We start from the raw sequence: 11,597 nt of genomic DNA on the forward strand, positions 1-11,597 counted from the left end.
GAGGGAAAATCTCCCTTTCCCTAACACTATCTCTCAAAAAAGGTAGAGGATCAAATTCTGCTTGTACATCTTACAAGAAGAAAGCTGAGATTATTTTTAAAAGACTGAAACCAATGTGGTATTATCTGAATGTTGGACATTATGATTTCTATAGAGCAATGATTCCCAACCTTGGCAGTACATTGGAATCACCCGAGGAGTTTTAACAATACAACAACTGGGTCACACTTGAAGAGACTCTGATTTACGTGGTCTGAGGTGTGGCTGGGGTTTGGAATTTTAAAAGCTTCGCTAGTGATTCTAATGTGTAGACAAGGTTGAGATACACTGCCATGGAGAAAAAGGAGTAGCAGAATATCTGACTGGTTTATTAGTCCCTTGGTGCTCTGAAATTTCGTTACTGCTCATTTTTAAAAGCTTAAATTTATGCCTAAGTCAGACAAGTGATGTTGGTAAGTGCCTAGAACAGCTAAGTTATTCTTAGTGGTTGTATTTAGGTTACTAATTTTAAAGTCTTTATTGAATTTGTTACAATATTGCCTCTGTTTTATTTTCATTACTAATTGTAAGCTTCCAATAACCATCTCTCAATGACTGATGTAATGACTTGGGGATATGGAACAACACAGCAGAGAGCATCAAAGATAAAACTTATTTCTTTGAAAAATTTCTCACCTCTATTGCTCTTTCTTTCCAGAACTATTTGTTAGACATTAGACTCTCTGGATTAGTTCCACTCATTGATTTTCATATCCTTTTTTCCTTTTATTTCAAATATCTTTTATTTTGATTCTACTTTCTAGGAGAATTCCTCTATTTTATTTTCCAAACTATTGAATTTTAAAATGCTGGTTGTTATATTTTTATTTCCAAGAACTTTTTCTAAATCTCTTACTGTACTTTTAAGAAATCTGTTCTTGTGTCATAGATGTAACTTCTGTTATCTCTCTAAAGGTTCTTACAGATTTTTTCCTGCTTCCTGCATATTCTATTTACCTGAACTTCTTTTTTTTCATCCCTGTCTTTCATGATAGAATGTGTCCTTAAATGTTTATTTAGTAGGAGGATAACAAAAATATATTGGAAGCTCTGTATGTATGGATCGGATCACTAGGGGGTGATCAGGCAAGAACAAGGATGTTTGATTTGTACTTCACCAAATGTCAGGATCTTTAGGTTTGTTCCTCTTGACTAGGTCCGTTTTCTCAGAGAGTAACCCTTCAACCTCCTGCCTAGAATGCAGTTATGGGTTGAATTGTGTTCACCAAAAAGATATGTTGCAGTCCTCACCTCCAGCACCTCAGAATGTGACCTTATTTGGAAATAGGGTTGTAATTCATTAAGATGAGGTCATTCTGGTGTAGGGTGAGCCCTTAATCCAATATGATGGTGTCCTTATAAGAAGAGACAGAGACACACACAGGGAAAGAACCACCATGTGAAGACAGAGGGAGAGACTGCAGTGACACATCTATGTACCAAGGAATACCTCGGGTTATCAGAAACTAGAAGAGACAGGGAAGAATCCTAGGAGCTTTGGAGAGAGCGTGACCCTGCCAACACCTTGATTTCCAACTTCTAGTTCCTTAACTGTTAGACAATTAAGTGAAAGTGAAAGTGTTAGTCACTCAGTCTTGTGACCCCATGGACTGTAGATCACCAGGTTCCTCTGTTCATGGGATTTCCCAGACAAGAATACTGGCGTGGTAGCCATCCCCTTCTCCAGGGGATCTTCCCAACCCAGGGGTCAAACCCAAGTTTCCTACATCGCAGGCAGATTCTTTACCGTCTGAGCCACCAGAGATGTTGTTTTAAACCGGCTAATTTGCAGTGCTCTGCTACAACAGCCCGAGGAATTAATATAGATGCCTAAGCCTGGTTTTCACGAAACAGCAGGAAAAGAATGCTGCTGATCCCGTTCGGTATCTAGACTATAATTAACTCCCCTCTCCTCACTACGGCGCTTTACCCCTGCCCTCATCTCTGCCTTGTATCCTCTTTGGTTCAATTTTTTCAGTATCTGAGCCTCCAGTATTATGCTATTGTGGAGAAGTATAGCCTTCTGGAGGCACAAGAAGGGGCAAGTAACTTTCTGTTCCTCAACTGCTGTTTTAACTGCTCCTCCTTCATATAATCAGCCAAACCTCCCACACGCTCATCCTACCTGTAGAAGTACTGGGTCCTTCTTTTATATATGTAATTATATGTGTTTATTTGGGGCTTGCTGGGTCTTCGTTGCTGCATGAGCTTTTCTCCAGATGCAGTGATGACCGGCGGCCACGGTGGCTTCTCTTGCTATGGTCCGGGCGGGGCTCTAGGCTCGGTAGTTGTGGCTCACAGGCTCCAGAGCGCAGGCGCAGAAGTCGTGGTGCAGGGGCTTTGTTACCCCATGGCCCATGGGATCTCCTGGATCAGGCGTTGAACCCGTGTCTCCTGCATTGGCAGACAGGTTGTTTACCACTGAGCCACTAGGGAAACCCTTGGTTCTTCCTTTTTAAGGTCTTCTTTTTATTTTTTTTTGAAAGATTTTTTTTTTTAAGTGGACCGTTTTTAAAGTCTTTGTTGAATTTGTTACATTATTGTTTCTGTTTTCTGTTTAGGTTTTTTGGTTGTGAGGTATGTGGGATCTGAGCTCCCCTATCAAGGAGTGAATCTGCATCCCCTGCATTGGAAGGTGAAGTCTTAACCACTCGACCACCAGGGAAGTCCCAGTACTTATTTCTTACTTATTCTGAGTTCAAGTCTTTTTGGAGGGTTTTGCCCTTCAGTGAAGTTTGTTCTAAATTGCTCCCCCCACAACTGAAAAGTAAGTAGGCTTTCAGCTTTTTCAGTGCTGTTAAGTCTGGATTTTGGGTTGTCAATATTTTAGCTTTTGTTTTTTATTCTTATGAGTCTATATCTTTTTTAAAAAAAATCATATGTGATAATTTTGGTGAGGATTTGGGAAGGAACAGATGAATGTATGTATTCAATCAAGCATGGTCAGCTAGAAATCCAACCATATAATTTTTTAGAGGATCTAGTTGTGAGTTAAGTAGAAAGAAAAGAGAACTTGTTCAACTTGATAAAACCTACAGCTAATAAAATATTTAATTATATATAATGTTTAATGGCAAAATTATTGAATGCTTTCTCCCCTAAGATCAGGAACAAAACAAGTATGTTTATTGTCACTTTTACTCATCACTGGAGATGCTAGCCAGTGCAATAAAATAAGTTTTGCTTTATGGAACTTTCTGGAAAAGAAAATTTTTTTCTGAATACTTTCATATTAGTTGACTCTGTGGATGTGGAACCCATGGATACAGAACTTGTGGATATGGAGGGTCAACTGTAGTTAACTGTATGTCAAATGTACCTCAATAAAGCTGTTAAAAATTCAACTCAAAGAAAGACAAATGTCATATTATATGTGGAATAAAAAAAAAAATGATACACATGAACTTATTTACAAAACAGAAAGAGATCCAAAGACATAGAAAACAAACTCATGGCTACCAAAGAGGAAAGGGTGGTGAGGGAGGGATAAATTAGGAGTTGGGATTAGCAGACACAGACTACTGTGTATAGCATAGTTAAACAACAAAGACGTACTGTATAGCACAAGGAGTTATACTCAATGTCTTGTAATAACCTCTAATGGAAAAGCATCTGAAAAAAGAATATATACCACACTTATGGCAGAAAGCGAAGAAGAACTAAAGAGCCTCTTGCTGAAAGTGAAAGAAGAGAGTGAAAAAGTTGCCTTAAAACTCAACATTCAGAAAACTAAGATCATGGCATCTGGTCCCATCACTTTATGGCAAATAGATGGGGAAACAGTGGAAACAGTGGCAGACTATTTTTTTGGGCTCCAAAATCACTGTAGATGGTGACTGCAGCCATGAAATTAAAAGATGTTGCTCCTTGGATGAAAAGTTATGACCAACCTAGACAGCATATTAAAAAACAGAGACATTACTTTGCCAGCAAAGGTCCATCTAGTCAAAGCTATGGTTTTTCCAGTAGTCATGTATGGATGTGAGAGTTGGGCTATAAAGAAAGCTGAGTGCCGGAGAATTGATGCTTTTGAACTATGGTGTTGGAGAAGACTCTTGAGAGTCCCTTGGACAGCAAGGAGATCCAACCAGTCCATCCTAAAGGAAATCAGTCTTGAATATTCATTGGAAGGACTGATGCTGAAGCTGAAGCTTTGGCCACCTGATGCGAAGAACTGACTCGTTTGAATAGACCCTGATGCTGGGAAAGATTGAATGTGGGAGGAGAAGGGGACGACAGAGGATGAGATGGTTGGATGGCATCACCGACTCAATGGACATGAGTTTGGGTAAACTCTGGGAGTTGGTGATGGACAGGGAGGCCTGGCATGCTGCAGTCCATTGGGTCGCAAAGAGTCAGTTGGACATGACTGAGCGACTGAACTGAACTGAATTTTAGGGTTGGCCAAAAATTCTCTGTCCCTGGGATTCTCCAGGCAAGAACATTGGAGTGGGCTGCCATGTCCTTCTCCAAAGCATGCATGCATGCTAAGTCGATTTAGTCGTGTCTGACTCTGTGCGACCCCACATACAGCAGCCCACCAGGCTCCCCTGTCCACAGGATTATCTAGGCGAGAATACTGGAGTGGGTTGCCATTTCCTTCTCCAATATATACACACACACACACATATACACACATACAGCTGAGTCACTTTGTTGTACACTTGAAACTAAGACAACACTGTAAATTAACTATACTTCACTTTTTTTCAAGTGATGCAATAAAAAAGTTGGACTCTTGTCATTTTGGTATGGTTTCTGGATGGAGCAGAGAAATAGATGTGGTTCATCCATCATGTTTACCTGAAAACCCAATCACATAACTTTTTTTTTTTTCAATCATATAACTTTTTAAAGAATCTTGTTTTCATTTCAAAAACTTTTTTTGTAATTTTCTTGGTCTATTTCTATCACTCATGAATACTCCCATTCATTTATGCCTCATTTTGTTCCCAGCCCAACCAAGTTCTGGGTTGGGTCCTAGGGATGGGCTTCAATGCAATGAATTACGGAAGGCACCTGGAATGTTATTGCCTGAGGATTAACTGCATAGTTAAATCAGGTACAGATCTGTCCCTGAAGCAAGAGAATAGACCAATCAATGTTTCAGGTTCTTTTCTTCTCAATACAAGCATTGATTGCTTATGTTATAAATGGTGACTCTTAAAAATGAAGGAGGTAATAAATTAGATAGTATGTCTTGGCATTTACAGTTTCGTATATGCCCTCTCCCTCCTCACCCCTTCATCCAAGCGTAATCCAAGTCTTAATAGTATCTGAAAAAGACCTTGACTCTACAGGTTCCTGAGATGGGTGGAGTGAGCATGAATGATGTATACCTGTAAGGTATGCCCATCACATGTGTGGACATGTCAGAGGAACACCCATGTCGTGATTGGTGAATCTAGATGGGAACTCTTCTCCTCAGCACTGCTTTAATCATGCATTACTTCTTTTTAATAAAAGGAGTTTCTGGTTTTACCAGTTATATTTTCCTTATAACACATTAGATAAATAATGGTTTTCATTTTAAATGTTTTTGTTCTCACAGTGAATGGGAAAGTCCCAGGATGATCAGGAATTTTTCTTGAGTATAAATCTGAAACAGAATCTCCCAGATCTCAAAGACCTTTCAGATAGAAATCAGAAGGCTCCAGTCTGGAATAGCACCTTTCAAATCAGGTAAAGCCATTTACTATATTGTTAAAGGGAAAAAAAGGAAGGAAATTGGGGGAAATGAGCCCCTTGAGGGTAATGTCTGTGTTTTATTACTTCTGTACTCATGTTGCCAAGCGCAATAGGTAGACATCTGTTGGGCATCTATCATTTGGGATGTAATTTGCATTCCTCTCCTCGAACTCTGATACTAGACTGCTTCTTTCCTGTGGGGAAGTCCTATCACGTGTGTCTGCTGAGATTGTCCGTGTTCACTCCCCGACAGGTGACCAGGTCTGGCCATTCATTTCCCTGGGAACGTTAATTGATTTAGACGAACAGTTCCCTGAACTAATATAGGCCAAATGCAGTTTTCAATTAAGACTTCTTTTGCCTGCTCGTTGGAGAGATTTCTCTGAGATATAGATACTGCTTTTTTATATAAAATTTTTTTTGAATTCGCTTTTTATTTATTTATTTATTTGGCTGTGAGTTGCAGCACGCAGGATCTTTCATTGCAGCTGAAGGAAAGTTATGTGGCTCAAAATAGCCTGGAGCTAAAACTCCCCTCTGGGTCCTCCCCACCATTCTATGCAAAACAAAGACCTCTCTCACCAGAAGAAAAAAATTGAGGTTGATTACGCCCAGCTCCCAGCCAGTCCAGCCTCTGGCTGAGCTCCAGAATTCCTTGCCCCAGCCGTTTTAAGAGATAACTACTCCGAACAACCTTGGAGAAGAACAGGCCCCCTTAAGACAGTAGCTCTCCACATACATGCCTATATATACTTACTCTGACTTAGCACAGCAGCTCACTAATCTGACTGCTGCCCCTTCTTGCCTCATTAAAGGTGATCTGTTCCTGTAAAGTGCCCGTCTCGGCTTTTTTCTGAACTGACTCCCTTACCCTACAGCAGCTCTTGGGCTTCTCTAACTGCTGCGCGGTGACTCCAGAGCACATGGATTCACTAGCTGTGACATGCGGGCTTAGTTGCTCCATAACACATGAGATCTAGTTCCCCAATCAGGGATCAGACCTGCGTCCGCTGCATTGGAGGGTGGCTTCTTAACCACTGGACCACCAGGGAAGTCTCATGAGATACAGACATAACCTTTGATTGTAAGAGAAAAACATGAGCCCCCGTAGACAGTGTTTGAACCCCTAATCCAGCTACGGCAGAAAGTAGACACAGTCCTTTACAGTTTGAGCTAACTTGAGTTGGGTTTCCGTGACTCACCACCAAAGGAATTCCAGCTAATGCAATCATGATTTAATGGCACCCTCTAAAATATTACTTTTTAAAGTAAATATGAAGGTCAACAGTCTCCCAACTCAAATGAAAACAAAATACAGGAAACTAAAATTTAACCCCATGTTGGGAGAGAATGGTTTGCAACTAGGATCAATTTTCAAATAGTAAAATCTTTCAGACAATGAATAGCAGTAGTGAGGAAGTCTAAACATTTCTGTTGAGGGACTTCCCTGGTGGTCCAGTGAATAAGACTCCATGCTCCCAGTGCAGGGGGCCTGGGTTGGATCCCTGGTTGGGGAACTAAGATCCCACATCTGCAGCTAAGCCTGTGTGCCACAACTAGAGTAGCCCACATACTACAATGAAGACCCAGTGCAACCAAAACAAATGATAGAAAATGAAAATATAAAGCAGAAGCAATATTGTAACAAATTCAATAAAGACTTAAAAAAAAAAAACAGGTTGAGCCATAAATTCGAACATGGACACACATACACAGCACACACACATGCTTATACATATGCATGCTGCTCTTTAGCTACAGAACACAGCCGTTTTTATAAAGTAAATATATAGTCTCTCCACCTACAGCAGCATGGACAAGTTTTACCTTCGTCATACTGAGCACTCTAGCAAAAGTAGAGGCTTTCACATCTTCATCTCAAAAGGAGCTCTTTGGTTTATGTTTATTTTTAAATGATGGTATAAAACTGGTGGTGAAATTTATCACTTATTTTTAATTTTCTACATTCTTTTAATTTTAAGGGAGTTTCTGGTGTTGACATTTTACCAGTTTGAGTGAAGCATGGAAACCGTACTGTCTTTTCCCCTTATCTATCCCCATTTATAATTGTCTTAAATGTTTCCTCTCCACATATTGAGTTACGTCAGACAATGTTATCATTTTTGCTTCAAACAAACATCATTTTAAAAACTCAAGAAGAAAAGTCAATTGTATTTATCAGTATTTTTACTCTATTCATTATCCTTCCTTCTTCCTTCCTCAGGTCACAAGATTCCTCCTTTTATGAGTTTCATGGACTTCCCTGGAGGCCCAGTGGTTAAGACTCAGCTTCCAAAGCAGGGGGCGTAGGTTCTATCCCTGGTCTGGGAACTAAGATCCCACACGCCACTCAGTGCAGCCAAAAAACAAAACAAGAAAAAAAACCCACTACCTGTCTCCTTGTGTAAGTTTCCTTCTGTTTAAAGGATTTCCATGAACTATCTTTTCAGCTTTAGTCTGATGGTGACAAATTCTTTTCATTTTTCTCCATAAGAATGTCTTGATATCCTCTTCTACCTGAAGAATGTTTTCACTGAATGTAGAATTTTTTGGAGTCTCCGTTCTTTTCTTTTAATGCTTCAAAAATGTTGAGCCACTTCTTTTGGCCTCCATGATTTCTGATGAGAAATCTGACATCATTCAAATTGTTTTTATTCTACTTACTTGTAGGCATCACTTCTCTCTCTCTCTCTCTCTTTTTTTTTTTCCCTGTCTTTAGCTTTCAGAAGTTGGTTAGGATCAATCTTGGTGTGTATTTCTTTGGGCTTATCCTGTTTGGGATTCAACAGCTTCTTGAATCTATGGGTTAATATCTTCTGCCAAGTTCAGAACACTTTCAGCCACTATTTTGCTGAGCTGTTTTTCAGTCTCACACTCCTTCCCTTCTCTGGAAAGACTCGCTATGATCTCACATATACCCGAGGTTCTCTCCATTTTTTTTTTCTTTCAGTTTATTTTCTTTATGTAGTTCAAACTGAATAAGTCTTATTGATCTCACTTCAAACTCACTGATTTATTCTCCTGTCTGCTATTGAGCTCTTCCAGGGAGTTCTTATATTTTATTATATTTCTCAGTTCTAAAATTTTCTTTTGGCTCTTCTTTATAGTTTCCATTTCTTTGCTGAAATTTCCCATTTTTTCACTTGTCTAAAGCATGTTCAAAATTTTTCATTGCAGCATTTTTTATGATGGATCTAAAACCCCCGTCGGCTAGTTCCAACATCTGTATTATCTTGGTCTTGCCATCTGTTTGACCATCTTTTCTCATTCTAGTGAAGATTTTCCTGATTCATGGGAGTAGGGTTTCTTTTTCTAAATTAGTTCCAGACATATTGGCTATTATATTACGAAATTGTGCGTCTTATTGAAACCTTCAGTTTTAGCAGGTTTCCTCTGACACCACACCTTTGGATGGGGTGGGATGCTGTCTTTGACTGCCAGGTGGGAGTGGAAGCCAAGTTCTCTGCATGAAACTATGGAGGATGGAGGGCTTTTGAACTGGATGGTTAGGATGAAAGTCCCGGCTCTGACATCACTCCTGTGTGGTGAGAGGCAGGGAGGAGGGTGCCTCATTCCAGCGAGAGGAGGATGGAAGTCTAGGCTCTCCACTCAACCTCTGTTGACAAGGGTGGGGATGGGGCCTGTTATTCCTGAGGCATTTGACTGCAGTAGGGCCATTATTGTCTACAAGTTTTCAGTCTTACTAGACTGCTCCTTTCCTGTCCTTTGGCTAAAAAGAATGAATTTTTCTTAGACCTTTTTTTTTTTTTTTTGGTCGACATGGCATTTCTAGGTTGGTAACTTCTCCAGAACCCAGTTGAGAATATGAGAGAAAAAGAAAACCTAGGGAATTCAATACATAGCAATCCTTGAGTCCTGAGGTCCCTAACCATTCTGTTTTCTTTGCTCCATCTTTCAAAGCTGCCTTCATTTGTTTTAAATATAATATCCAAGTTTTTAAGGAGTTCAAGTCAGTCAATCATAAAGGAAATCAACCCTGAATATTCATTGGAAGGACTGAGGCAGAAGTTAAAGTTCCAATACTTTGGCCAATGGATGCAAAGAGCCGACACTGGAAAAGACCCAGCTGCTGGGAAAGATTGAGGGCAGGAGGAGAAGGAGGCAGCAGAAGATGAGATGGGTTGCAAAGAATCAGACACAACTTAGCGACTGAACCACAACAATTCATTTAATGTATATATTCATCATCCCCATGCCAGTGGATGGCAAATAGCAAGTACTCAATAAAACAATGAGCTTTTGTTGTTTACAATGACACGAAATAAATATCTGCTGGATAGACTGTCCCAACCCATGGGTTAGCAGGCTGTAGCTTCTCTTTTCAATGTTTTGTGTTATCCAGTATATTCCAGGAGAAGGTATGTCAGGTCTATTCCTGAATTAACCTACACTTGAACCCAATTTCTCTGTTGCATGGCACCTTAATGTCTCAATCCTCAGTACCAAAGTCAGGTCTTTTTCTGCTGGTCACCACTGCTTATATCGTAATTGTTCCTGGTAGTTGCAGCTCTCCACTACCTCAAGTGTTCACAAAGGTCTCCTTTTTTACCCCCAAACACTCCATATAGCAGGTTTACCGAAAGTTTTAACATAAGTGAATGTTAGTACAGAGAAAGTGAAACTTTGAAACTGTATATCAGGGGACTTCCCTGGTGGTCCAGTGGTTCAGATTCTGCCTTCCAATGCAGGGGACATGGGTTCCATCCCTGGTCAGGGAACTAAGATTCCACATTCCGTGGAGCACGTAAGCCTGGGTGCTATAACTAGAGAAAGACCAGGTGTTGCAATGAAGACCCAGCACAGCCAAAAAAAGAATAAAAAAACCTGTATACCAATTGTTACTACTCCTAAATCAGCCATGCTGCAAAATCTTGGTTTTTTGTATCAACTAACAGCCCTTAAAAGACTCTTTACAGCTTTTACAACCTACAAAGCAAAAGACAAAAATTACAGCTATAAATTTTAAAACAATATTTTCTCTTTCCCTAAAACCCTAGGAACAGTGTTCCCACAATACTCTCTACAACGAAGGAGTATTAAAACCATCTTTTAAAATGATATTTCTTTTCCTGTGTCTTTCTACCAAGGATTCAAACATATTAAGGCTCTAATTTATATAAATAACCCTATGTGTGCCTGTGTGCTCAGTCACTCAGCTGTGTCCAACTCTTTGCAGCTCCATGACTGTAGCTTGCCAGGCTCCTCTGTTCATAGCATTTCCCAGGCAAGAATATTGGAGTGGGTTGCCGTTTTCTCCTCCAGGGGATCTAGGGATTGAAGCCCCATCTCCTGTATTGGCAAGAGGATTCTTTACTACTGAGCCACCTTAGAAGCCCTCCATACTCTCCATATTAAGATACATCTCTTTATGTGACCAAGAAATATTCACAAAATATGATTTTTTAAAAGTTAATAAATTTCAAAAAATAGAAATGATAAAGGCAACATTAGGTTTTGAAAATATTATTTTTACCTAATATAATTAAATTAGAAATTAATAATATGATCATAAACATTTTATCCATTTTTTGGATTAAAGAGGAAATTGAAAGTGAAATTGTAACTGAATTTCATATCGGAAAACATATGAGATACATACAAAAGTACTAAGTTCTAATACATTAATTTTTTAAAAAGCAAGACTAACAGTAAAAGAATTAAATTGTTCAAATTAAGAAATGAGAAAAACACAAAAAAATAATCTTAGCATTATAAAAATTAATGAATTAAATATAAAAGCAAAATTAACAAATTTTTTAAGTGGCAGATCTGAGAAATAAATCCCAAACAGAATTTTTCAAAAAAAAAAGCAAGATTAATAAACTGTTTTTTAAACTTAGTTGAAGTTA

At 39.2% G+C, this 11,597-nt stretch overlaps 2 long non-coding RNA genes across 4 annotated transcripts in view; one reads left to right on the forward strand and one right to left on the reverse strand.

Annotated features, from left to right (window-relative positions):
* Positions 1-2,431, reverse strand: part of LOC133045564 (uncharacterized) — a 32,203-nt gene extending 29,772 nt beyond the window's left edge. For 2 of the 3 annotated variants that reach the window (XR_009690282.1, XR_009690280.1), the window contains exon 1: positions 2,165-2,431. This is a non-coding gene — a long non-coding RNA (uncharacterized LOC133045564). The remainder of the gene's footprint in view (positions 1-2,164) is intronic. The other variant, XR_009690281.1, reaches the window with a different exon arrangement.
* LOC133045565 (uncharacterized) lies at positions 1,799-9,397 on the forward strand. The gene is made up of 4 exons (XR_009690283.1): positions 1,799-1,922; positions 2,601-2,806; positions 5,591-5,721; positions 7,952-9,397. It is a non-coding gene; the product is annotated as an uncharacterized LOC133045565 (long non-coding RNA).
* The last annotated feature ends 2,200 nt before the right edge of the window (positions 9,398-11,597 follow it).

This window comes from Dama dama, chromosome 24, assembly GCF_033118175.1.
Source record: "Dama dama isolate Ldn47 chromosome 24, ASM3311817v1, whole genome shotgun sequence".
NCBI lineage: Eukaryota > Metazoa > Chordata > Mammalia > Artiodactyla > Cervidae > Dama > Dama dama.